This window comes from Elgaria multicarinata, chromosome 8, assembly GCF_023053635.1.
Source record: "Elgaria multicarinata webbii isolate HBS135686 ecotype San Diego chromosome 8, rElgMul1.1.pri, whole genome shotgun sequence".
NCBI lineage: Eukaryota > Metazoa > Chordata > Lepidosauria > Squamata > Anguidae > Elgaria > Elgaria multicarinata.
The window spans coordinates 112,283,382-112,305,920 of record NC_086178.1 but is presented as its reverse complement, the minus strand read 5'-3'; positions in this window follow the sequence as shown (position 1 = coordinate 112,305,920).

Sequence of the window (22,539 nt, the reverse complement as noted above, 5' to 3'; positions counted from 1 at the left end):
TGGTTAAGCTTCATAGTTAACATCGGGGCCTGCTCCTGCTGGACTCTTCCCCCCTCCCCACAGGGCAAACTGCCATCTTGGCCCTGTGGGGAAGAAGAAGGACCAAGGGGACAGGAGCAGGCAGAAGAAACATCATGGCCTGCTCCTGTTGGACTCTTCCCCCACCCCCACAGGGCAAACTGCCATCTTGGCCCTGTGGGGAAGAAGAAAGAGCAAGGGGACAGGAGCAGGCAGAAGAATCATCATGGCCTGCTCCTGTTGGACTCTTCCCCCACCCCCACAGGGCAAACTGTCATCTTGGCCCTGTGGGGAAGAAGAAGGACCAAGGGGACAGGAGCAGGCAGAAGAATCATCATGGCCTGCTCCTGTTGGACTCTTCCCCTACCCCCACAGGGCAAACTGTCATCTTGGCCCTGTGGGGAAGAAGAAAGAGCAAGGGGACAGGAGCAGGCAGAAGAATCATCATGGTCTGCTCCTGTTGGACTCTTCCCCCACCCCCACAGGGCAAACTGTCATCTTGGCCCTGTGGGGAAGAAGAAGGACCAAGGGGACAGGAGCAGGCAGAAGAATCATCATGGCCTGCTCCTGTTGGACTCTTCCCCCACCCCCACGGGGCAAACTGTCATCTTGGCCCTGTGGGGAAGAAGAAAGAGCAAGGGGACAGGAGCAGGCAGAAGAATCATCATGGCCTGCTCCTGTTGGACTCTTCCCCCACCCCCACAGGGCAAACTGTCATCTTGGCCCTGTGGGGAAGAAGAAAGAGCAAGGGGACAGGAGCAGGCAGAAGAATCATCATGGCCTGCTCCTGTTGGACTCTTCCCCCACCCCCACAGGGCAAACTGTCATCTTGGCCCTGTGGGGAAGAAGAAGGACCAAGGGGACAGGAGCAGGCAGAAGAATCATCATGGCCTGCTCCTGTTGGACTCTTCCCCCACCCCCACAGGGCAAACTGTCATCTTGGCCCTGTGGGGAAGAAGAAAGAGCAAGGGGACAGGAGCAGGCAGAAGAATCATCATGGTCTGCTCCTGTTGGACTCTTCCCCCACCCCCACAGGGCAAACTGTCATCTTGGCCCTGTGGGGAAGAAGAAGGACCAAGGGGACAGGAGCAGGCAGAAGAATCATCATGGCCTGCTCCTGTTGGACTCTTCCCCCACCCCCACGGGGCAAACTGTCATCTTGGCCCTGTGGGGAAGAAGAAAGAGCAAGGGGACAGGAGCAGGCAGAAGAATCATCATGGCCTGCTCCTGTTGGACTCTTCCCCCACCCCCACAGGGCAAACTGTCATCTTGGCCCTGTGGGGAAGAAGAAAGAGCAAGGGGACAGGAGCAGGCAGAAGAATCATCATGGCCTGCTCCTGTTGGACTCTTCCCCCACCCCCACAGGGCAAACTGTCATCTTGGCCCTGTGGGGAAGAAGAAGGACCAAGGGGACAGGAGCAGGCAGAAGAATCATCATGGCCTGCTCCTGTTGGACTCTTCCCCCACCCCCACAGGGCAAACTGTCATCTTGGCCCTGTGGGGAAGAAGAAAGAGCAAGGGGACAGGAGCAGGCAGAAGAATCATCATGGCCTGCTCCTGTTGGACTCTTCCCCCACCCCCACAGGGCAAACTGTCATCTTGGCCCTGTGGGGAAGAAGAAGGACCAAGGGGACAGGAGCAGGCAGAAGAATCATCATGGCCTGCTCCTGTTGGACTCTTCCCCCACCCCCACAGGGCAAACTGTCATCTTGGCCCTGTGGGGAAGAAGAAAGAGCAAGGGGACAGGATCAGGCAGAAGAATCATCATGGCCTGCTCCTGTTGGACTCTTTCCCCACCCCCACAGGGCAAACTGTCATCTTGGCCCTGTGGGGAAGAAGAAAGAGCAAGGGGACAGGAGCAGGCAGAAGAATCATCATGGCCTGCTCCTGTTGAACTCTCTCTCTCTCCTCCCCCCCTCCCTCCCTCCTGAACTCCTGTTCCTTGTGTGTCATGTCTTTATTAGACTGTAAGCCTGAGGGCAGGGACTGTCTTTTTTGCTAAGTGTAAGCCGCTCTGAGAGCCTTTTTTGGCTGAGGAGCGGGGTATAAATATGATAAATAAATAAAAATAAATAAAATAAAATAGTTAAGTAGGGATTTGAAGCCAGGTCTCCCGAGTCATAGCCAAACACTCTTAGCTAGCTTTCCCCACTCTGGTGCCCTCCAGGTGTGCTGGACTGCATCTCCAGGCATTCCTGACATAGACTGTATAAAAGAACATTTGCATTTGAAAACTTTAATATTTATTAACTGCATGGAGCAATGGGTTTCAATAATCCTAATTCCCCCGACTTTGTGTCCTTACAGACACTTGAATCACCCAAATAGTCCTCCATTGTTTTTGTTCAAGGAACAGAATAGAAAAGAAGTTTGATGGAAAAGTCCAGTTTCCTCTCTTCATTTATAGCAACGGCCTGGCTTCAAAAGAATCTCTAACTTGGATCATAAACTTCTTTTATAAATATCATTTTTCCTTGAAAGCTCTATCTTATTGCAATGGCCAAAGTTTTGTCATGTGCTAGATTAAGATGTCTGATGAAAATCAATAATGCTGAGGTAACAACATTGGTTTCTGCACGGCTCTCAATTACTTTCTTGGTTGTTTGTCATTCGGAGAATATATGATGGGTAGTTTTCCCTGCAGGCTGTAAAATGAGCCTGCTTGCCTTTGATCAACTCTGCATATGTCATTTTTATACTCCTAAGAGTATTACAGATGTGTGTGTGTGTTGCAGTCCCGAAGCATGAGCCACCAAGCAAGTTCTCCTGCACAGCTCTCGATGGGGCATGCACAGACAAATGTGTCCACTGATCTGTGCTGTTGTAAAAAATTTTTTCTACGGTCCATTCCAAAAGTATAATGGGTAATTTATATTATAGTGAATGAAAATCTGAGATTGTTCTGGCCTCCCACAGAGGGGGCGCCTCGCTTCCATCCCTCCTGGGCCACTTAGGGGCACTTAAGGCTGCCGGTCTCCTCCATGGCAGGGTTGGGTTGCTTCTTTAAAAGAGGTTCATCAGACGAGCATATTATCACACACTTGCTACTGCCCACTCATGGATGTGTGTGCCTCTTTTAGATGATGACGTCCACCTTCCGCGTGCCTCCAGCTCCTTCCACTCATTTTTCCTTAGCAAAATAGACCCCTTCAATCCAGCTTTTTTTTTTAAATGGAATGGACCACAGTCTCCTGCTGCATGCAAGAAAAGTGGGCACGATAAAAACTGCCTCTGAATGGGCCACGTGGTTTTTGTTTACTTCCTCTTTCTCCTCCGGGAAGAAGTGTGGAGAAGCGAGGGTAAGGCAAACGTGATTTCCCTCCATGTGATGCTGCTGCTATTTGCTGGGGCCCTGCCACCTTTTCCTTCCCCATCAGGAACTCTGCTCCTGAGTCTGGGGGCCTTGTCAAGGCTGAGGTGCCCCTGAACCATCACAGACTTTGGGTTCGAAACATTCGCATTCAGAGGGCCCAATTTCACCTTTAACTGAAAGTATCTTAACTGAAAGAATATGGTCTTCCATAACCTTGGTTGCTTCCTCTCCTCTTTGTTGGGTAGTAGAGTGAGGCTTCAAGTCAGAGATTAATGCAGGGGTGCAGTCTGGCCCTTCGGAATTCCCCAATCACCCCCTTTTCCCCAACCACTGACTGGTGGTTTCCCAGCTTTTATTTAGTGTCCCCCCCCCCCATTCAAAAAGGGTTAGTTACTGGCAGTAAAGAGCTTTAAGCTACGATGTGCTGGCTTGGGGCCTTGATACTTGAGGCAGCGCCTCTCCCTCTATATGCCTGATGGAGATTTGAGATCTGTTGGAGGAGCCCTCCTCAGCGTTCCACCAGCCCAAGCAATACATTATGGTGGGACACGGGAGGGGACATTTTCTGTGGCGGCACCCTGGTTGTGGAAAGCCCTCCCCTTGGAGGCCCGACTGGTGCCAACGCTGGCTTCGTTTTGGCGCAGAGTTAAAACATGGCTTTTTAAAATCAAAACCTTTTAGGGCCAAAGTTACACCTAGTTTTAATTGTTTTTATTGCTTTTAAATTTTCTACTGGTTTCATCTTGTTAATGGTTTTATACGTATTTAGCTGTGTACATTATTTATTGTTTTATACTGGTTGATTTTATCTGTACGCCACTCTGAGATCCCATTGATATAGGGTGGGATGCAAATGTTTTAATAAATAAATAAATAAATAAATAAATATGTTTGTCCGCGCCCCGTCCCTTTGGGCTCTGTCCCTTTGGGCTTTGACCCTCTTCACCACTGGAATGTGGCCCCAGGAGCTTCTCCGAAATGGAATTCTGCCCTCAGGCTGAAAGAGATTCCCCACCCCTGGATTCATAGATAGTTTACACTTTGGCTGTTTCTACACCTGCCTCCCCCCCTCCCCCGGATCATCCCTGTGCATGCAAATGACACACAGGGGATCCCCGGGACCAGGCAGGGACGATCCCTCCATTTCCCTGGGAGAATCCTTAGGTGTAGAAAAGGCGTTTGTATTGTTCGATAGCTTTCATTTTTTAAAGGGACAGTTACCCAAAGTACAATTGATACACCTGGAAATTCAAAGTGTAGAGTCGTGAGTGCTTCTCTCAATGAAAGGGAGTAGGCTGCGCTATAACTTAAAATCGCACGGCCTACTCCCTTTCATTTCTGGCAGTGGCACTGGAAGTCGCCAGAAGAAAGATGGCGGCAGAGGCAGCAGATAACGAGACTGGTGGGGTGGGTGGGTGGGTGGGGGGACAGGGCTGGCTTCGAAACATCAAGGCGGCCCAAAGCTTCAGAGCCAATTGGCTTCAGTTTCGGGCCGCCTCGGCCTTTGCCCGAACCATCTCGGATCCGGTACAGAAGGATCCAAACCACCCCAATTCACTTCTGATTCGGGGTTTGGGTGTGAGGCGGTGCACAGCCCTAGTTTCATGTGCTTAATGAATGAATGAATCTGTTCTCAATATTACATGGTGCTCAGCTGAGCTGTTCCTCTTGCAGGCTTCTGATGATTGGGCCCAAATCACTTTTGTAGCTGGCTTGGCTTCTGAAAGAACTGAGCTGGCAGCCTCTTTCTTATTGTGGCCATAATAGCTCAGGGGTGGGGAGCCTGTGGCTCTCCAAATCTTGTGGACTCTCATCAGGCCAATTGTTGGGGTGTGTGTGATGGGACTTGCAGTCCAACAACATCTGGAGAGTCACAGGTTCCCCATCCTGCCATAGCTCAAAGGCAGAGCACATGCTTTGCACTGCATAAGCATGAGGCCCCGAGTTCAGTTCCTGGGATCTTTAGCGAAAGGAATCTTGAATAGTAGGCCTAGGAAAAAGGTGCTCCCCGACAGCCAGCAACCTTGGAGAGCTGCTGCCAGCCAGAGTAGACAGCAATGGGGTGGGATGAGCTAATAGTCTGACTATTCAAGACATGGTCAAATATGTCTCTGGCTCATTAGTCTTTCAGTGGGGCTGAGCTGCCTGTTCAAAACCATTACAGCCCCAAGTCAGCTTTTTAAAGCATGTTGTAAAGAAAAGTGATAACCAGGCTGGGTTGCTTACATCCACCCAAGCAAGGCCCAGCTGGCAGCAGGAGTTTTGATGCTGCTAGCCCCCCCTTTTTTTATCTTGGGTCTTATTTCACCGAAGCAAGAGCCAGAGAATTGGGGAAGGCATGCCAGGAGGTGGAGAAGGATGCAGCTGGTCTCCTGACTCGCAGGAAGCCAGGTTTGACTGTGTACCCAAATACCTTCCTACTAAAATGCCATTTTGGACATTTGTTTGGATCAAGGCAGAGGCCATTTCCCCTGCAGTTACATGGGGTTAGTAACTCTCTTCTTTTTCTGAGCCAAATTTGCAAATGAATATTTTGCTGCTTAATGGCTACTAGTGAGATGCCCACCAAATGGTAGGAATGGTATAGAACTGTTGCTTAGGTAAAGTGGGTTTAGAGGCAGCCATGTCTTCTCTTCCCACTTGGCTTTGCCCCAGCCTTCTTTCCCATGGCCTTGCTTCTTCCTTCTTTCCATCCCTTGCCTCTTTCTCCCTGCTTCTCGCGCCCAGCACAACCACACAGTTGTGTTCCTAGTCAGTAGCTGTGATGATGGTTGCTCAGCTCTGTCCTTCTGGGCCAGTTAAGCATGGCGACATCTGCCCCTTTCCTAAGTGAGGGGTGTTGGTTGCTAGGCATGCAAATAGGTCTGAGATGAGGATGGAATAGGTGCCATGCCCAAGTCACAAGGCACCGATGACTCCTTAAATCAGGCAAAAACAGCAGCATTCCATTCTGCAATGCCTAGGGGAGGAGAATTTAGAGGGCTCCTTCCAAGTTGAAAGTTTGGAGGTTTCCCAAACACAATGACCTTTTCCTCTCTATTTGCTTTCATATATCCACAGCATTATTTAGGTGAAGAAGTAGACAGTGAGATTTGCAGAGCTGTAGGGCATTATAGAAAATGTCCTTCAGCATTGCTGTATATACCTAAGGTTCCCATGACCAAAAATACATTTAATTTGTTGAGGATATTCTTTAGGGGTGTGCTCTGCCACGTTTCGGATCCCCGAATCCGAATCAGAGAGGGCCGATCCGGACCTCCTAAACCCAGTTCCGGAGCGGATCAGGGGAGGTCCGGATCAACCCAAAGCGGTTGGGGGGGGGGCTTGCACAGCCCTAATATGTGTGTGTGTGTGTGTGTGTGTGTGTGTGTGTGTGTGTGTGTGTGTGTGCATGTTAGGACAGCAGTGCTATTTTTTTTTTTAGTTCTCATCTGCAGGAGAGGAGAGGGGACATGCTCAATATTCAAAGCGGGGAAGAGGGATGATAAACATGGTTGAGGATATGACTCAGGCCTAGTTGGAGCCATTTCTGTTTACAATGTGATTCCTGTAGTGGAATTGCTCCGTTTGGCTTAGCAATTCCCCGGCCGGAGAAGGGGGGTCTGACTCAGCCAGCCCAGACCCACGCCCCTGCCCTGCCGCTTGTTAACCCTTTACAGTCTAGGTTCTCAAGGAAACCATGCCACACTCCAGAATAGGGACCAAACGCTTTTATTCTTTACACACATACACTGTCATAAGGGTCCACACATTAAGGTTAACACTTAGGAGATTTGGGGGAAGAACACGGACAAAGGAATAACACACATAAACAGCAGGGACTGACACTTCACCCTTCCCTTTCACATGCTCAAGCCTAACAGAATTCACACTCGCCCCCCGCTTAACCACCCCTACCAGCCGTAATTCCGGGCATGCTGGCAGGACACAGGTAGGGGTGTGTGTGTGTGTGTGTATAAAAGAGTAGAATGCTCTTTGATACTTAAGCTCTTGCTGCCCTTGGAAGAGGTCACTGCTGAACGTAAAATGCTAGTTTTCACATCTGCTCTGTTGACAAGCAACCAAATGGACCCTTTTGGACAGCAGAAGGCTGTTTTGGCAGCTGTGACCTTTCTGCTCCCACCCATCTGAGCTCCGATGGGAAGGACAGCAGAATGATGCTTTTTGCTTGCTGGTGGACGGGTCAAGTATCTGGGCTGCCTATGTCTATTAACGGAAAGTTATCATTTCAGTTTACTGCCTGGTTCTCTAACATAACCATCTTGGATCAACAAGCTGAGTTACACTTCTGTCTTTTCTCTTGGCATAGCCAGGGACTATTTACCAAGCTGTAATTGTTTGTGTGAGCTTGTTGTCTTTAAAGAGAGCCCTTGCAATCATGGCTGCAAAAGAAATTTAAAGATTCTACCTGATGCCTACAGTAGTACAGGATGTTCGTTCCAGGAAAAGACAGTAGGAGTTTAGGGCATTGTATCTATTGAAGCAAAGTGGTGACAGAACCATTATTTGTTTACCCCATTCATAAAGACATTAGAGGGAAAAAAATACATAGCCAAATATTTACATCACCTAAGGTTTGGCCAATTGCCCATTTCAACATAAAACATTTTATCTGCAATCAGGATTTCACGCTGAAGGTAGTGGCTTTTGCAAATATCGCAATCCGATGTTGACTGTTTTAATAAATAAGTGTGATTCTGGTCCTACATTGTGTTCCTGATAACTCAGTGCTGGCAGGCTCTCAGATGTTCACCCTGGTCCCAAGAATGTGTTTCAGTCTAGTGCATATTTTATGTTACAAACCGTTATCGACAACAGTTTTATAGCTGTCATGGTTCCACCCTAAAGAATTCTGGAAATTGAAATGTGGTCAGGGTGCTGACAATTCTTCTTAGAGACAGCTATTTCTGCATAAAACTACAATTCTTAGGGTTCCTTGTGGGCCTGTAGCCATGGGTGGATTAGGAGGGCCTACCCTCCTTCCACCTTTTTTTTTTTTTACCGCCCAGAGAGCTTTGTGAACCGCCCAGAGAGCTCCGGCTATTGGGCGGTATAGAAATGTAATAAATAAATAAATAATTAAAAAATAACAGTTTACAAGTTTGTCTTTAAAAGGTTTGCAAACCAAGGGGCTGTCTATATGTATAAAAAGCCCCGCCATGGCTGTGGATCTGTGCCACGTTAGTCAGATGATGCCAGCGCAGATTTGCAGCCACGGCAGGGATTCCCCATGATGCTGCATTTTGTAAAAGTCGGGGATTTATCCCAACTTTTTCAAATGTAGTGATGTCAACACAGTGCTTCCGCTGTGTAACATCACTCTGGAGCCCATCTGGGGTCAACCTGGGCATGGAGCCTGGTGGAACATGACCAATGATGGGTCGCCTTCCACCAGGAAGAGGGCAGGGGCTGCTCCAAGACCCAGATGACTGTCCAGAAACCCTGCACTCCCTCCCACTGTCGGGATTACCCCATGCCACCCTGGGAAAGGGAAAGCACAGCGTTGAAGAGAGAGGTGGTGCCAACCTGGTGCTGTGAAGGCAGCCCCCTGGTGAATGGGCCCCACTGCACCTTTGGGCTGGCTTTGGGCCTGGTTCCCTGTGGAAAGGGAATGGCTATTAAACTACTTTGTAGTCTAGATATATCTTAATTCTTCAGTGTGCTTAATCTGGGACTGAGCTCGGCAGTGCCTATTTGTTTTCATTTCACATGCTTTGTGGAATCCATTTTGGTTCCAAAAACACATGTTTAGCCACCATTTCTCAGTAGATTGTTTAAGCAGCATCAATATTGTAGTGTGTTTTTTTTTTTTTTTTTAAAAAAGTGTGTGTGTGTTCTTTGAGATGCGTGTTTTCAGTCCTGTGCTGGCCAAGGATTGCAGGGCCAACGTGAACAAAGCAAGGCCTTTGGCATCTTGGGATTTACAGAGCTGCTTTATGTAGCAGCAATTTATACAATGCAAAACTGTATTAAGGGAATGAGAAAACATTCTCAAGCGGGAGAAAGCACCAATGTTGTACAGCCTTAAAACACAAAGTGACAACAGCACCTAGGAATCACTATTACCTGTCAGCTGTGTGCCAGGGCTGCTCTTTTGAAAGCAAAGAGCAATGAGGCACCTCTGAGGTTCTGAACATAAAGCCAACGCCCCCACCCACCCCAGCACTTTGAAAACTGTACAAGAGTGTGTGGGTGGTACCTTGGCGAAAATGTGCCTTCCCTTCCAAAGTCCAGCAAAGGAAAACTTCACTTTGTAGATTGGAAGACAAGTTTCCTGTAGCCCAATGCTGCCACCTTATGGGTATATGATGAACATTCTTAAACATTTATATACTTTAGAGCAGGTTTGGGACACGCACATCCCTTGACCTGCAACTTGCAATATGAATCGCTTTTAATTTGTTAGCATCTATGTTCATCTTTCTCTTTCGCTCCCTCTAATGATCTTCACCTCTCTTTTTCTGTTACTCGTTCTCTCTCTCCTTCGCACACAAGACACAACAAACAAAACAGAAAATCTTGGAAGCAGCACTTCTGGGGCGATCTACTTTAGACTGAAGTATGACCAAGGCCAGATCTACACCTCGTGTCATATTGACACGTTATGTGACGTGTTATCACTCTAGCACATTTATGCCTTGTGGCATGCACAATGTTGTCTGTTGTGGTATTTTGGACAACACAGAATAAAAAGCAAAAAATAACGCTAGAACATTGGTATGTGGAATGCCTAATGTGCCCCCAACAGTTATCAGTGCAATTCAATACTGATAAAAAGCACTAGGGTAGAATTAGCCGAAGTGAAGAGCAAAACTTGACAGTACTGGAGGTGTTTCACTTACATTATTGCAGCCACCCTAGAGCAACCTTGCCAGATATGTCAGTATTATCATCACCTTATTGCAGGAGAAGAGCCTCGTGTGGCACAGAGCGGTAAAGCAGCAGTTTCTGCAGCTGAAATTCTCCCCACCACCTGAGTTCGATCCCAGTGGAAACTGGTTTCAGGCAGTTTCGACTCAGCCTTCCATCCTTCCGAGGTACCCAGTTAGCTGGGGGAAAGATAATAATGGACGGGGAAGGCAATGGCAAACCACCCTGCTATAAGGCCTGGCAAGAAAATGTCAGCAAAAGCTGGTGTCCCCCCAAGAGTCAGTAATGACTCAGTGCTTGCATGAGAGGTTCCTTTCCTTTCCTATTGCAGGAGACGGATTAATAATTTATTATTTATTTTTATTATTGCATTTATATCCCGCCTTTTTTCCTCCAAGGAACCCAAGGCGGTGTACATCCCCCTCCTCCTCCTCCTCTCCATTTTATCCTCACAACAACAACCCTGTGAGGTCGGCTGGGCTAAGAGTCTGTGACTGGCTCAAAGTCACCCAGCGGGTTTCTATGGCTGAATGGAGACTAGAACCTGGATCTCCCCAGTCCAACACTTTAGCCACTATACCACACTGGCTCAAACTGAAGATTTATAAAAATATAACATGTTTATGATAAAATGTAATGTATGTAAAGCACTTTGAACTCTCTAAAGTGCTGGGTTATTTCTAAAAAATATATTATTAACTCCTAACTTGAAAGTGAGAGGATGTGATCAGGTATGAAGTACCAAAATAAGGTTTAGCAGCAGCATAGCTTATTATTATTATTTTTTAAAAATGTTGGACTATGTTCACAGGATGGAGGCAGGGACCATGCTAAATTCCTCAAAAGAGATACCAGGACTCAGGACAGTGGAACCTCTGCTATCTATTATGCAAGGAAGTGTTGCACCTTCAATTCTAAGTGTATATGGATGGAAACAGAATTGCTGACTGCAGTTATTTATTTGTATTTATATATTTAGTTATTACATTTTTATCCCACCTTTTCCCTCCAAGGAACCCAAGGCAGTGTACATAATCCTCCTCTCCCTTTTATCCTCACAAAAACAACCCTGTGAGGTAGGTTGGGCTGAGAGTCTGTGACTGGTCCAAAGTCACCCAGCGGGTTTCCATGGCCAAGTGAGGACTAGAACTTGGATCTCCCGACTCCCAGTCCGACACTCTAGCTGCTACACCACACTCATCTGCTGAGTCTTGAGGAGGAAAGCACTCAGAACATGCTCAGAGACATTATTTTTTATTATATTTATTATCTTACTCCATCCATGTTCTTTTAAAGGTGAAGTTCGCCTGGAGGAGGCAGAAGCTGATGTTTAATGGCCGTGTTTAAAAAGTATGGCTGTGCGAACGACTAGAACTTCACAACATTTGTTCTCTTTCCACCATTGCTGTTGACGAACCAAATCCAAAAGACGTCACTCTCCTTAATACCAAACAGCTTAAGAATTTGTCCCTCAAAATAATATTGGAAGGTGACCCTGCTTACCGCTTCATTAACAGGCATTGCAGATTTAGCCCACCGTCACGGCTTCTCTTTCCTTTTCCTGCCCCCCACCCAGCACATGCACATTTTTACAGGTTGACAAAGAGAGACTCAGCTACAAAAAGCAACTGCTTTGGGAATTTGGATTTTCAGCCAGTTGAAAGGGAATACAGAACACCTGACATGTCCTCAGGTTTCTAAAGCTCACCCATTCTACATGGGTAACTGACAGCCTTTTCAAGGAAGAAGCTCCTGAGTACTTAATAATAGAGAATTAACAACCTGACAATAGGCAAGGCACTTGCTCAGGCATTAGTAAGAAAACAGAGTGACACCTTACATGAAAAGCTACTTGAATGCCATTTAAACTTGTCACATTGCGGAAAATAGAGCTGCAAATTGATAAAAAAAATAATCAGGGTTGTTCATTATGCAAGCTAAATGTCTAATTTTCTTAAATTGCATCCATTTTTCACATGTTAAAACAAGAGAGCTTCTTTGACTGAAGAAATAATGACAACGAAGAATTCTGGGTGGCCTCTGCCGGTTAACCCACTCGGGACAGCATGGATTGCAGGAGTTAAGGCCAAAGTACCGTTTGTGGGGTTACAGCAAACATGTGATGGCAACACAGCATATTGCAATACATTTGTCCAGTTAATACGCCGATATGTAGATCTCAGAAGTAAATATTAAAGACGCCTTTTACTTCCATTGCAACTTTCATCCAAAGATGTCTTGGTTTGTAAGTTCTCTAGAATCACGAAGTCATGCAGTTCCTGGGCTGTTATCACTAAAAGTGGGCGTTTGCATCTCTGAATGCTGCCCCATTGAACAAAACATTGTGTGCATCTTCTCGATCTGCTGGTTTTCTTTGTGGAAGAGGGTAAATGGAAGCAACATCACAGGACATTGCAGAGCAAAGTCTGCCATCTTCACAGTAGACAGTAGTACTCAAAACGTATGTACTGCCAAGGAAGTCAGTTGGAAAAGAAAACAGCCATTCCTCAACTGTCTCTCAAAGAATAGGCTGCTGATCCGCCTTGAGGCATGCATTTATTGAATAAATAAAGGTCCCTGGAGGTTGATGACATCGTGTAAAGGACCTGCTAACTTCCATGAGTGACCAATTATGAGCAGGCAATAAATCACTTGTGTAGAGAAGCCATTTAATTAAAGAAACAATGAAAACCAACAGTAAAACAGAGCAGCATCATGATAATCAGTTACAAGCCAGGGAAAGCTTGCATAAGCAAGTACATTTTCAGTAGGTGTTTAAAACACACTGCACACTCTCAGCCTTCTAAACTGCACAGGGGAGGGTGTGTACCATTGTTCAGAAGGCCCACTTTCAAGATGTTACATGGCAATGGTCATGGGATGGCCAGCAAGGCCTCCTCTGAAGATCTTAAAGGTTGGGTTTGTGTAGATACTAAGAGGGGCTCTGCATCTCTTAGCTTCTGTTATGAAAGCTAAGAGACTGAAAAAACTGGGCATGTTTAGCCTGGAGAAGAGAAGATTGAGGGGAGACATGATAGCACTCTTCAAATACTGACCTTGTAGGCCCCTTCCAACTCTGCTATTCTATGATTCTATGATTCTATGTCTGTAATGTACCAAGTACACTTATGGTGATATAGAAATAATAATGATGATAATACATTTTGTTCATGAAATTTAACTTATTACTTTTCCACACCAGAGTGAAAGCTCTCTGTGCAGTTTACAAAGATTAAAAACCTTAACAATACAACGTTGTATATCATATAAAAATTGTTTACATACAAACATATAAACAGACACACACACACCTAAACAATTTTAATAATCAACAATAAGAAATCTTATGACCTGATTTAAAAAAGCCTTATCATATGCTGCCGAACTCCTGAGGGTAGAGGAAGGTTTTCACCTGGGCCTGAAAAGATAGCAATATTGGTGCCAGCTGGGCCTCACTCGGAAGATAATTCCATAATTTGGGGGACTACAGCCTAGAAGGCCCTCTCCCTCGTTACCACCTTCTCGGCCTCTATCGGAGGAACACCTGGAAGAGGGCATTAGATGATGAGTGTAGAGTATGGTTAGGTTTTTGTTGGGATATACAAAAAATAGCAATGATAATAATAAATAAAATAATAATAAATGAGGAGCTCAGTCCTCATCAGAACCGGAACAAGCTGTATTTGCACATATCTGAACTCCCTGAGTGGCCCTGTTCAGACAACAACACGCTAAACCATGCTGCTTAACCACAAAATGGTTAACGGAATGCATTCCATTAACCATTTTGTGGTTAAGCAGCATGGTTTAGCATGTTGTCTGAATGGGACCAGTGTCTCTTCATTTTTCCCTCCCTTTGTTGACTTCCTGACACTAAAATTTAGATTGTAAGCTTCTTGGTGCCTGTTTTATGTCCTTGCTACTCCATAAAAGCACCATGTACACCAGTGGTTCCCAAACTTTTTCAGGTAACTGCCCCCTTGGTTCCACAAACTCATGCCCAGTGCCCCCTACCCGACACTATAAAAATAATTATTCAGAATAGCAGTTTTCAACAATAATTCAAAAAAGTAACAATTAATTGAATATTTATTCAAAATCCGAAGCACTCACTGCAGGCTTGCCGAGGGAGGGAGGGAAAAGAGAGCGAATGCCTCTGTTTTGCAGCCAGCGTGGCGGGGCACACCAAGCAGGGTATGTATCTTCAATAGTGTTTTGGTGCTTTTGAAACATTTCAATTCACCGTTAAAAGGACTCCTCTTAAACGGTATTAATACATGTGTGGATTCTTCCCCTATATGGCTTGGGACCAAACTACCTTCTCCCATAAAAATGTCCCTGGGTTTTAAGACCTTCTGGAGAGGCGCTGTAAAGGAAGAGCGCCCAGAAACCTGCTGGCTCTTGACTGGATTTAGCATGGATCCCCAGGCTCAGACACTCACAGCTCACACAAGATGAGGTTTAAGACCATTTATTTGGAAAAGGGTAGGAATACATGGGATTAGTAGAATAAAACCATAAAAGCATGCATAAATGTATAAGAACCCAGACCAAGCAAGCTAAAAACTAAAACTACAAAGTCATACGTCACCCAGACCGCACTCAGCCGACACCCCCTGTTCTAATCACAGGAACGTCTTTATACTATCCTTTTCACTCCTTCCCCCCTCCCTTCAGCTTTGATGCGTGGAGTCTCTTCACACCTCTGCCCGGGATGGTTAATCACTCAAGGACAGGACAGTTACAATCGGCCTGGCTCCAGTCGTCTCCCCCATACAGCTGCCTGGTTCTTATCTCCCTTCCTAGGGAACCATAAAATTCACAAATTAAAAGACATGCCAGCCCCAAGGTCCGGTTAACCCTCGCCCTACCCTTACAGGCGCTTCTCGGAAAAGACCACCTCGAGCACCCCCCTGCCGCCCCCTTGCCTCTTAACGCCCCCTATGCAATCCCACCCACCCCAAAGGGGGCAGTACTGCCCACTTTGGGAACCACTGATATACACTGATGGAATACTAATACTAATACTAATTTGAAGGAACGCCTCCTCCCATATGTGTCTGCCTGGACCTTAAGATCATCTACAGGAGCCCTTCTCCGTGAGCCCCTGCCGAAGGAAGTGAGGCAGGTGGCTACTAGGAGGAGGGCTTTCTCTGCTGTGGCACCCTGGCTGTGGAACGAGCTCCCCAGAGAGGTTCGCTTGGCGCCTACATTGTTTTCCTTTCGTGGTCAGCTGAAGACCTTTTCATTTTCTCAGTATTTTAACACCTAATTTAACTTAAATTTAAACTCTGCTGTTTTAATTTCATATTTTAACCTATATCAATTTTTGCTGTTTGGTTTTATCCTGGTCGTGCTTCTTATATTGTATTTTGTATTTGTGTTTTTAAATTGTTGGTTGTTTTATTATGCTATTCATGGTTTTTATTTTTGTGAACTGCCCAGAGGGCTTCGGCTATTGGGCGGTATAGAAATGAAATAAATAAATAAATAAATAAATAAATAAATAAATAAATAAATACTAATACTAATACTAATACTACAGAGGTGCAGAGGAAGATGAGAGAGGAAGGGGGCATTCAACCAGGCATGTTCCTCCCTCACCTGTCACCATCAGCAGCTATTCCATCAGGCTGCACAGAGAGAGATGACAGGGAGAGCAGGGCTATTCCACTAGCCCTGCTGAAAGAGTACTTAATTTTTTCCTCTTCCCTCCCATCCCCCTTTCCTTGTGTGTTGTGCCTTTTCAGATTTTACATCTGTGGGCAGAGACTGCCTGGTGTTACTGATTGCATGTAAGCTGCTCTGGGAGCCTTTTTTTTTAAATGAGGAGTGGGATAAAAATATTTTAAATAAATAAAGATTACTTTGAAGACAGAGCTAAGTGGGCCCCCCTGTTCTGTGACCATTGCATCCATAGTAACCTGGGTGGCTAGGATATCTTTTCTGCCTTCCTAGCCTTTTCGGATTAAGGGGGGGGGGATCACTAAGTCTAGATCATTTACCCCAAATTGGATGAACTGATTTATTTTTGGTGCACAGGAGAAAGCTTATTGCTAGATGTAAAAGATTCCAGGGTAGTTGTTTATAAATCCAAATTGCAAGTGACATCCAGTGTGTCTCTTTAATGTTGCTCTCCATGAGATCTATTTTTGTGGTAGGTCTCCATGGGAAAATATTGGGGGCAGGGGAGAGATTGTGGAGATGTCAGATTTGCCAAGAGGGCCCACACAATAGGAAATTGCAAAGGGGACCATGGCATGATGTGACTTAGGTGGGCGTCACCAAAGATCATCACCAAAGGAGTTAGCTCCATTTTTATCGCCCTTCTGCTGACAGGCAAAGGCATTTTCATTCAGAGAGCTTTTGTTTTTTAGTCTGACTTATTTGCTGAAATAGGTTTTAACTAGTGGGTGCTGTTGTTTGTTTATTGTTTTTATTGTTGTGTTTTCATTGATTTTTTTTTATGTATTAATTATAATTTTGCATGTTATTTTTGTTAACCTTCTCAAGCTCTGTTTGTAATGGAAAGGTGGCATATTAATTTAGGGCACAATCCTTTGCGTGTTTAAACAGAAAAAGTCCTACAATTCTCAGTATGTGTCAGCCAGCCTTAAACATGCATAAGTTTGTGCTCTTAATCAATCATGAATTGAATCCAGATTTGGTCGTACCTAGAGTAGATCCATTGAAATCAATGGGACTTAAGTTTATTTATTTATTTATTACATTTTAATAGCCGAAGCTCTCTGGGCGGTTCACAAAAAAAAAAAAAAAAAAAAAAAAAGTTAGTCACAATTAAGTTAAACTGGGACTAAGTCTGGATCCATCCCCTTGACTTTGCATGATTGCCATGATGAAATCCAATCTGTCAGCACAGGTTAGTTATGAAGCCCACCAACACTTCTGGATGACTTGATCATGGTGACTACTTTTCTTCAGAGAAAAGCCCTTGTACCATAACTGGTTTTCAGGTGTCTGATACCTTGTGGGTCTCGACTTCATGGTGCAACTCATCTCCCACTCAAATAACAAATCCTTTTCATGTAATAAAAAAACAGCTTTAACCACATTTTATTTTTAAATGAATTAAATTTATATGGCTGTGAAATATGTTTCTAGCCCTAGATTTCACTCCACATAAAAAGAAATTGTCAGTCAAATCATCTCCATATTAGCTACCATTACCTTCGTTAGTAAGCCTTTCCTGCCATCATTTTTGTGTAGTGGCACTCTTAATGCTTCAGTGTTTATAGTCTTCAAAGCCACACAGAGCACTTTCAGATCAGTGTTTGCTGCCAGGGCCTTGCTCCTTTGAATCTTTTGCAGTCTCAATGGAGGGATAGGCTCTGGCACTCATCAGTCCCTGCTGAAGGATATAAGAATTTGTTTGGGGGTTGATTTTGTCAGATCAATTTCAGACTGTTCTGCAGAACCCTCTTATCCAAATGCTTTTGGTCTTCTATTTCCTGTTGCTTGTGTAAGGAGATGTGTGTGTGTGTGTGTGTGTGTGTGTGTGTGTGTGTGTGTGTGTGTGTGTCAAACCAGCGACTTAAAGCAGTGGGACTTGGGCACCATACTTCCAAGCAGAGAAGTAGGTCAGGCAGTCCCAGGCAGGGGAGGCAGATGGCTCCGGTTTTGCTTGGGTAAGATTCCATTCTGGATTTTAGCTACAACCAACCAGTCTAAGGGGGCTATCCAAGGTGCTGAACCCATTTTGAGGATGTGGTTCAGCACTTCAGATAGCTCCTTTAGACTTCTGGGTGGTTGTAACTAAAACCCAGAATGGAATCTCCTCCCCCCTGAAAGCCACCAGCCTCACCTGGTCCCAGAGTAGGGGAGCCCTATCCTTCCTGAGCAACATGTTAGCAACATGTAGGCTACGATTGACATTAGAGATGGAGGCTGCAGTCATATACACCCTTCCTTGGAGGAAGCCTAATTGAACACACTTAAACCTGAGTAAACATGCACTGGATTATCAAATAATGATCAAACAATTCAGGATATATACAACAGTGATAAATGTTCCATTTTGAGTTTAAAGTCAAACTAATTTAAGTGTCAAAACTGAAATTGGAATTTTGTTTTCCTAGGTAAATTTTCTCAGCTGGCAAGACACTCAGAACCTGTGAAAAGGTTGTGGATGTCAGTTGTGGGTTGTGTCTGTGAGGCACAGGGTGGACTGATTTAAACCATAATTTAAATAATGAAGGGCACAACCCTATGCAAGGGAATGCTGGGAATTGTAGATTTTTTTCTATCTAAACATGCTTTTTAAAAAAACAAAAAACAAAAACAAAACTCTTTTTGTGAATATTAACAAAACAGAACAAAAAATCATGAAAAAAAAAACATATATAGGAATATCATCATTTCCCCCCATCAGCTATACCATTCATTTTAAAAAAAGAGAGGAGAGAGTTATGCATAGGTTTCAAGAAAAGCAGACCATATATCCATATATTTATCCACATGCAAGTTGTGCCTATATAACACCCGTTCAAATGCTGATAGCATTGTTAAGTCCTCAATCCATTGCATTATGGGAGGTGAGCATTTATCCCTCCAACGTGATAATATTAGTGTTTTAGCTGTCATAAGGGCTCTGTAAATCCATTTGTGCAGACCATGTGTTAACTTCCAAGAAGCCGGTAGGTAGTTTAGGAGGACATGCAGGTCATTCCATATTAAAGATTGTGTCAGTACAAAGTTTATCCTGATCATCACCACCTCCCCAAAGGAGGCAACAACTGGGCATTGCCAAATCATATAAATTAAAGAAGCACTAGGTGTGTTACATCTCTAACAGTTATGTAAGTTAGACAAACCCTTATTGAAAAGTCATTATGGGTGTCCAATAAACCTGAAATAAGATTTTTTACAGAATAAAACGTAGCCTAAGATCCATAGAAGCTTCAGATACAGACTCTAAGGCAACGATCTATTGATTAGGCAAAATAGGACACACCAATTCGCTATTCCAATCCTATCTTAAATCATATTTATTTACTACTACTAAATGTTTATTTTTGTTGTTTATTCATTCAGTCGTTTCCAACTCTTCGTGACTTCATGGACCAGCCCACGCCAGAGCTTTCTGTCGGCTGTCGCCACCCCCAGCTCCCCCAAGGTCAAGTCTGTCACCTCCAGAACATCATCCATCCATCTTGCCCTTGGTCGGCCCCTCTTCCTTTTGCCTTCCACTTTCCCTAGCAGCAGCCTCTTCTCCAGGGTATCCTGTCTTCTCATTATGTGGCCAAAGTACTTCAGTTTTGCCTTTAATACCATTCCCTCAAGTGAGCAGTCTGGCTTTATTTCCTGGAGTACGGACTGGTTTGATCTTCTTGCAGTCCAAGGCACTCTCAGAATTTTCCTCCAACACCACAGTTCAAAAGCATCTATCTTCCTTCGCTCAGTTTTCCTTATGGTCCAGCTCTCGCAGCCTTAGGTTACTACGGGGAATGCCATTGCTTTAACTATGCGGACCTTTGTTGTCAGTGTGGTGTATATATCTTGACGTGTCTGTTCAGCCACTACAAGTATAGAAACTTATACAGTTATACAGGCTCTGAAGCTCTGAAAGTGGCCAGACCAAACCTAGGCAGGATCTACACTACTGCTTTATAGTGGTATTGAAGTGCTCTGACAACTGTTGGGGCCCATTGACACATAACATATACCGCTTTCATACCACTTTCATAGTGTTGTATCCTGCTTGGTGTAGATGTGTCATTAGATTCCAGCAAGTGTTGTAATTGCAAGCTGTAGTAGGTAAATTATATTTAGCAGATAAATCAGAAAATGACAAAAACTCGTCGTCTGGGGCTATTAATTGATCAAAAGTAAAAACCATCTTATCCATCCAAGTCCACCACACAAACGCTTTCTTTCCAATTCTTAAGTCTGGATATCCCCATAAAGTCAATTTTGCGTGAGAGCATGAATTGAACTGTAATTGACGTGATACTATATGCCACACCTCTCTAGCAGCCAAAATTGAAGGAGGGGGATTATTTGTTCTAATATGCTGAGAACCGAGGGCCATCCATTTGGGGAGAGGTTCTAACCATAAGGATTACAGAACTGACCGGGGTGACACATCTGAGTGAACTGGAAAAGACCAAAGCTTAGTAAAAGCCAGTAGATAGGCCCGATGGTACAAACCAAACTCACGTTCTTTGATTGGAAGCTGCACTCGTTTCAAAGATATTTGAGGTGAGGAAGAACCCCAGAAGAATTTATGAAACAAAGCGTTAAGTTGTGGAAAGTATTTGCTAGGTATAAGTTCTAAACATGCATAGGATCCTTCCCTAAAACACCAATAAAAGGGGCTGATTTAATTAAATGGTTGCTGTAAAAACATAACAACAACATATCAGTTTGCATCTGATATTTTATTTTATATTACTTGGAAGCATACCTTCAGGCCTTTGCTAATGCCATGCCATTTCACAGATCTCATTGCAAAATCTATATCTATTTAAGGGAACAATTGTTAAATTAAAGATTTCTTTTTAGCTCTCTATATGCCCAAACCAATGTTCATGACGTTTGGTTGACAGACTCAACATATTTGTAAGTGGCATAATAATAAAGACAATGCATGGCCTATTGTCTTGTATTAGCACCCATTCAGATGGGGGGGGGTTTCTGTGAGTCTCCTGGTCTGGCCCCCCACCTTGGACATGCTGCCTGGCCCTTCCTATTGATGTTCTCTTAGTCATATGGAAGGTGTGTGTGTGTAGCTGCTCATACATAGGTTTTTTTCTGTACAGACAACCACACTGATGAGTGGGCATCTATAGCAGGGCCAAGCTAGGATCGCATGTAGCCCTTGGCCTGATTTCAAGTGGGCCATGGCCTAATTTCAAAAGCTCTCTGCATGTGACCGGTTCAGATCTCTGGCAAGAGCAACCTCTGTCTCCTTGGCAGCCTGCTGCATAGAGAGGAAGAGGCAGAGAAAAGGGAGTGGCAGAAGGGGGAGAGAGAGAGAACAAAGGAGGTGGCAGTAAGATAAAAGAGTTGTCCTACCCACTTTTGGCTCTAGCCCCGTCCACCACTGGCTTTGGCTGCAGCCACTACTGACCTCCCCTCCCCTCTCCCCAACAGATTATCCACAAGGGAATAACTGAAGAAAGGTTGCCCATTCCTGGCCCCCATCTATCCGACAACAGGATTGCTCCTCATTGAATATAAACCCGAATTTTCATTGATTCAAATCTAGGCAAAGAGCGTTACATTGCAGCAGCAACAGTGATTTATCTCCTGAATTTTTTTGTAGTGCAGTTATTAATGCGCACATGCGCACATATGATGCTATGGGGTATAGACAAGCGAAGCTATAAATTTTATCTGCGGAGCTCTGGGGGGGGAGGAACGAGGCAGCAGAGGAGGATGCAAGGGGGGGGGAAACAGTGCATTGCAAAGGACAAAGAAAATGTTTCCCAAAGGCAGGAGAAGTGCAGGGTGTGAGTGGAGAGGTGGTCAGCTCAAGAGAGAGCATCTCCTTCCTCTGGTTGCCCATTCCCCCTTCTTTGTTTTAATATTATAAGCTCTATCTACAGAGCTCTGCAGAATCATATAATTCAAAATGAGAACAGCAGGAAGGAACGAGGCAGCCAGAGGACGTGATAGGAGGGAAGACGGGAAATCGGCCAATCACTTTGTCCTGCCATCAAAGTTACGCCCACATGTCAAAATGCGATTTAACTCCCCCAATGACACATAACTCTAATGCGGTGCAAACTCGGATATTGATCCAAAAGTTGTAGTAAATCGCAACTACGAATATGCACATTATCACGTTAAAAACCAGGCGCAGTGGTGAATGGGCGGCTGCACATATGTCCTGAAACGTGAATCTGTGCATTTAGGTTGGGGTAAAGAACCTGTATAGACATGCCCCTGGTCTAAAGGTGGGGCCACGGTGGCTGATGCCACTGTGGGTCCAAGAGTGTGGCTCTGTTCCTCACATACAGTAGGTGATGCCTCCTTCATGCAGCAAATACCATGTGAAGGTAGCTACATATAATGCTTAACATTCATATCTTTCCCTCCTAGTAGGGGTGCAATCCATCCTGAGCGAAACTCTTTAAAACTCCGTAATCTTCAATAAGAGAGATAAGTATATGCTTTTATCTCTCCCATTTAAATCAACGGGGCCTAGAAACGCTTAAGTCTGGCTAGTTCATGCCCAATTTGTTTGACGGAAGACACAGATAGAGTTTTAAAAGATTATCACAGAGTTTAACATGCTGGCTTCTATTCTTTTAAGATACTCTTTTAAACCAGTTTATTTTCTGACTTAAATTAATCTGAAGTGTGGAAGTATATGT